Here is a 6000-nt window from a genome sequence, read left to right as displayed (position 1 = left end):
TAGAACATCATGGTGGAAGAGTGTGGTAGAGGAAGGCAGCTCAGGACAGGCCATCATGAAGCAGACAGAGCATTCGTCACCAGGGACAAAATACATACCCCCCATGCACACCTCCAATGAACCACCTCCTCCAACCACTTCCCTACTTACTAGGTTACCGCCCAGTTAATCTCTAATTTTTCCTACTCAGTATTGATCTTTCCAGGACTTGAAAAATTGGCAAAGTAAATATGATGTTTCAGTTTTGGTCAATGTAAGGAACAAAGAATGGGAAAGTAATGAGAATACTTTCCTGTATTTCTCATGGCAAGTAAAATGTTTATATCTTATACTACTATCTCCCCTTTTTCCTAAGCTCCTTCCTCTTCTAATTAGTGCCATGACTTCTAAATGGCCCATCTGCTTTTAACTATTCTTTTTACTGCAAAAAGTACTGTAATCCTCCTACCAGTTCTAACAATACTATTGATGAAATGGAAATTGACCACATGCTTACTAAGGGCCATATGAGATGTTGAGTGTTCTACATGACTCTCCTTAAAATAACTCTATAACATTATCACCCTTTTTCCAGACAAGGATACTCAAAACCAAAAAGATTAAGAAAAATGCCCAAGTTCACAGAGTTACTGATGATAAAGCAGAGATTCAAACATAGGCAATCTAACTCCAGAACCCTAGGTTCCAAGTTTTAATTGCCTATCATTTTTCAAGCATGGAAGAGTGTTTCATTGTAAAGAGAGTTTTTAGTAAAATATGTTTCTGTCCAAATTCCTGTTCACATTTGAGGTTTATAATTTACCATTTCTATGCTCTCAGGCAAGTTCTTAGTTTTCGTTATTCTTGATTTCATCACCAATAAGATCCTGAAAATATTCATCTTGTGGTGTAGTGTTTCAGAACTGATGATATCATATGTATGGTACATAATGTAGAGCTCAACAGGTGGTAAGCTTTCAGTAAATGATAGCCACTCTTGTGGTTTTTATTACCATAATGTTACCTATGTCATGTTAATCCTTAGCCCAATAAATCATTAAGCTTCTTATTACACTGGAATAGTGCCTAGGGTGTCATAGCACTATGTGAGTGCTAGTTAGAATCGTTGGCCACCTAAAACAAAGACTACTTCCCAGCTTTTTCTGTGCAACTTCTGTGCTGTGGGGGTATCAAAACAGAAATGTTCTTGTGGCATATTCCAGAAACTTTTCTTAAAACATGGCTAGTATGCATCCCTTTGCCCCCGTCTTCATCACTTCTAGTTTTTCCTGCTGCACTGAGCAGGTATGATGCCTCCTTGGACCAGAAGGACAAAGACCAGCCCTTGAGGGAAAGGGAGCAGAAAATTCAGCTGGAAGAAGTCTGGGCACCTGACATTGAGGTGCACTCTACCAGCACTTGCTCTTTTAGGGCCTCATGGATACTTGGTGGGGATACTAATTTTAATCCATGTATCTCCTGGTTTAATCAGATGTCTGACATGGCAAAATTTGAAAAGAGCAAGATAGCAGGGAGATTTCTTATGCAGGTGGAGTAGGTAGGCAGGGACAGTGTCAGGACCAAAAAAAAAAAAAAAATTAAAATAGCCACATACTTGTACCCTCCATATGGAAATGCTTAAACCTTGCTTGAATCCATTAGGTTTGAGGGCAGAAGCACCTATCCAGAACAGCTAAAAGGTCACAACCTTTTTTCTACTCTTGTCAGTGGGCATTTTCAGCTTCCTCAAAGTGGCACCACTGGCAAGGAGTATCCAATCTCCAGACAAAGAAACACTAATATTTATTTATTCCAACTTCCCCTCTCCATTAGGTAAGACCAAAAAAGAAAGGCCTGCCGTGGGGATTACAGTAAGCACTTGAATACCTGTGGTCATCTGACCAGCTACATTCCTCTTGCCACCACCTTAATCACAGGTCCTGATACAGCACTTGAATTAAAGTGATTTGATGATTCTAAAATCCTCATGGATATACTGTACTTCCAGGAATGCTGTTTACTCATGAATGCCAACTTTACCAGGGAAGTTTCTTAAGGTGAAAGTCTATTTGTTCCTCTGACTTCTTTAAAAAGCATGCACACAGTGTGCCTATAAGTGTTAAATAAATTGTTTACATGAATAAATGATGAAACCTTCCCCCACCAGATTTTTGAAATAAATAAATACAAAATATTACAGAAATTGTACTTTATCTTGACTTAACAGCCTTTATGTTTCAAATAACAGTGTATAAAATTCACACCCAGTTATAGACCAACTAGTAATGGTTGCTATAGTAATGGGCTCTGGGCCTATGAGCAGAAAACAAAATCTTTTGGGGTAAGATATTTATGAGTATGCTGGCTATGTGAAAAGAGTATTTTCATTTTATTTTTCTTTATGTATTCAGGCAGATGATCCTTCATATATATAAATTCTCCTTAGAAAGAAGGAAAATAAATAAAGTTTTTACACTAAAAATTTCTTGTATGATTATAACATGAATTTAATTCTCACTTATAAAGGATATAATTTCAAATAAGAACTACAGCAAGAAATACTATAAGGAGATGAATAGTTTTCATTGTACTAGTTGTACAGTATATATAGACAAACAAGATGTACAGTATATATAGACAATTCTTTACAAGAATTGTTGATATGTTTGTTATTTTCAGTGGTCAGAAGTGGCCTAAGGAAGATTCGAAAACAACTGTTAGAAATACGTTAAGACTGCCGGGCATGGTGGCACATGCCTGAAATCCCAGCAGCTCCAGAGGCTGAGGCAGGAGGATCGTAAGTTCAAAGTCAGCTTCAGCAACTCAGTGTGAACCTGTCTCAAAATAAAAAGTAAAAGTGCTGGGGATGTCGCTCAGTGGTTAAGCATCCCTGGATTCAATCCCAGGGAAGGAAGGAAGGATGGAAGGGAGGGAGGGAGGGAGGAAGGAAGGAAGGAATTCTGACTTAAAAAGAACAACCATCAAGACACATCCTCCTAAGTGATGAATTGATGAACAGTGGTGAACAAATCTTGAACAGAAAAATTACCATAAAGAAGGCTGTACTTAGAAATTATTTAGAGTAATTGGACAACAAAGCACTGAAATGACTTGAATGAAATGATGAATGAAAAAATAATATACAACTCTAGTTAGGGATCATTATGATAATCTGGATGTGCTGAAATAATGAACACGGAAAGAACAGACAAAATTTGGCAGTAAATGCTTTTATGAGAAAAATATCTTATGAATGGTGAGAGAAGCCTGAAGAGAGGGAAGTGTTGTAATGCTGTAGTCCCTAACAGCTTCTTTTCAATCCTATGACTTTTAAGTCAAAGGAGTGGGAGGAGGCCAAGGGGAGAGGGTTGATTTCTGGCTACAGCTTCAAAGCTTACTCTTCTTTTCCCTTTTTTAATGAGCTATTGACAAACATGTCTTTTATTGGTTGATGATGAAGGAAAATTTACTTGTATTTTTCTTGAAAGCACCATTTCTTTTTATAAGCTCCAGAGGATTCTACTGGACTTGAAGATGATAAACCTGTATACCTGGAAGCTTTCACTGATTTTATCACTATGTTTCCAACACAATTCCAATACTTATGACATTCAATTTGCAAAATAAATCCACATGTAAGGAATTATTAACCTAATTTTGCCCATGAGAAGACTGAGTCAAACTTGTTCAAGGTCACAGTCGAAATGACCACCATATTGTGAAGCTGAAGGGATGAGTCTTCCATTGTTAGTTCAGTATTGTTTTAAATTTTCAACTCATATACAATATGGATTATATTATTTCAACACATTTATTCTTAGAAATAATAAAAATATTATTCTTAGAAATAATAAAAATAATAAAAGGTCTTAGACTGCAGATCTTGTTCATATCAAATCTACTTAAATCATAATATAGCTGAACTATATGATAGCTCTTTTAACAATATGGACATTAGCCAAGTAGTATTCCATTTCTGAATCTCACTACTGGACATAGAAAGAGAATTCATCCATATTTTAATTTGAATACTTTTCTAGTTAAAAAAAAAAGTGCATTTTTCCCCCATTTCAATGCAGGTCCCTTTTGAAGGAACTAGTTAACTCTCATTTTTTTCTTAAATCTTGGGTCCTGTACTAAGCAATAAAAACTACTGATTGTGGTAACAATTATGATGGAAAATATTTACTTAAATGTTTCATGGAAAGTTAATTTTCATTTAGTGGCACAGAAATTAAAAGGCTTCTTCAGACTTGTTTCTTTATTAAGCAACTGACTTTAACTATTAAATGGTGATTTTCAATATAAAAAAAATCATACAATTTTCCAGAATATTAAAGTTTATTATTTTGAAAGCAAGGACATTTCTCTAGCAGAAAGAGCAATAAAACTTATCCATTAAAATTATCATAAGAAAATTCTATACTTTCAAATGTATCTGTTCAAAGCCATCACTCTAATGAGCTGCAAGGTTTTATTTTGCTTGATCAAAAAAATGACTTTATGATCTGTATTCAATCATGAACAGCTGCTCATTAATAAAAACCCATTAAAGTCCAAGTCAGAATAGCAGGTCTGAATTGTGCTTGAGCAGAGGGGAAAAAAAAAAAAAAAAAAAAACACACCTTTGGTGAAGAGCCAGGGAACTGGGTCTGAGGAAAATCTGTAAGCACAGAACTGTGTTTTCAAGGTCTGCTCCAACCTCCTAGGCAGGGTCAGTTGACCATATAGGAATCAGCACCAGCTGGAGAACTCAGAACAACAAAGACTATGCAGGCTTTGAAGAGGGAGACTAAGATGTGGCTTAAAAGCTAATAGCCCGAATAAATCAAACTGGAGATGGGCAGAGGCTGATCAGATACTTTAAAGTGGCTAGAATAGTTTGTGCACAGAGAAGGCAGAATTAACTATACCCCATGAATATAAGCAATCCAGAAAAATATCTTTCACTTACTAAGTTCTTTAATTTTCATTATTTTTTTTTCATAAACTAAGCTCTATCCTTTATGTTTCTCCCATTTGACATTTGGTACTGCCCTGCAGATGCTCCCACAGGTTTGGGCAAAGGACAAGACTGCACATTCCGAAGAGGTGATCCCCAAGCAAGATTCCAAATTACTGACATCCATAATCTCCAATTATGGGGTTACCACTCAACAAGTAAAGAAGACTTAAAAATATTCTCTCATAGGTATTTCTAATATAAAACTTGTTGAAATCCTTAGCAAGCTTTGTTGTTCTCTATTTGTTATTGTGTTGGGAAATAACTATTCTGTAACTAGTTGTTTCTCCAGAAACATATCTTTGTTTTGTTTCATGTGGAACTGTCAAATTTAATAAAGAAAATTGTAGAATCATGAAAGAAAGAAAATGCCATGGGGCACATGAAGCCAAGATATAAGTCTTCAAGGAAAAAAAATGGAAATATTTATAACCAGGTGCATTGATGCATGTCTCTAATCTCAGCGGCTGCAGACGCTAAGGAAGGAGGATAGCAAGTTCAAAATCAGTTTTGTTAATTTAGTGAGGCCTTAAGCAACTGGGTGAACCCCGGTCTCAAAATTAAAAAAAAAAGAAAGAAAATAAAGAGAGATAGGGACTTGGCTCCATGGAAGAGCATACCTGGGTTCAATCCCTGGTTTAATTTTTGTTGTTGTTGTTGTTGTTAAGATTATTGGATTTGGGGAATCCAAAAAGTATTGGAAATTTCAGATTATTGGAATTTAGGCAAAATAAGATATAAAAGTTAGAGCAGGCAGTTAAGGGACTACAGAGAATTTCATGGATTTGGGGAAGTACAGTTAAAAAATGTAGTGTAATACCAGTAATGCAGTAACAGCTATTATCTGTGAATACCTGCTATGTGGTAACAGCTTTGCAAGCATTAGCAATCTATGAAGTAGGCACTATTGTGGCCATTTTACTGATGGGAAACTGAGACTAAGGGATTAAATAATTTATCTATGTTTACACAGAACCTGAGTAAGAGTTAAATTCACTTCCTTCCTTGGAGATAAAAAT

The sequence above is a fragment of the Urocitellus parryii genome, chromosome 7 (genome assembly GCF_045843805.1).
Source record: "Urocitellus parryii isolate mUroPar1 chromosome 7, mUroPar1.hap1, whole genome shotgun sequence".
In the NCBI taxonomy this organism is placed as follows: Eukaryota; Metazoa; Chordata; class Mammalia; order Rodentia; family Sciuridae; genus Urocitellus; species Urocitellus parryii.
This window is presented reverse-complemented; position numbering follows the sequence as displayed.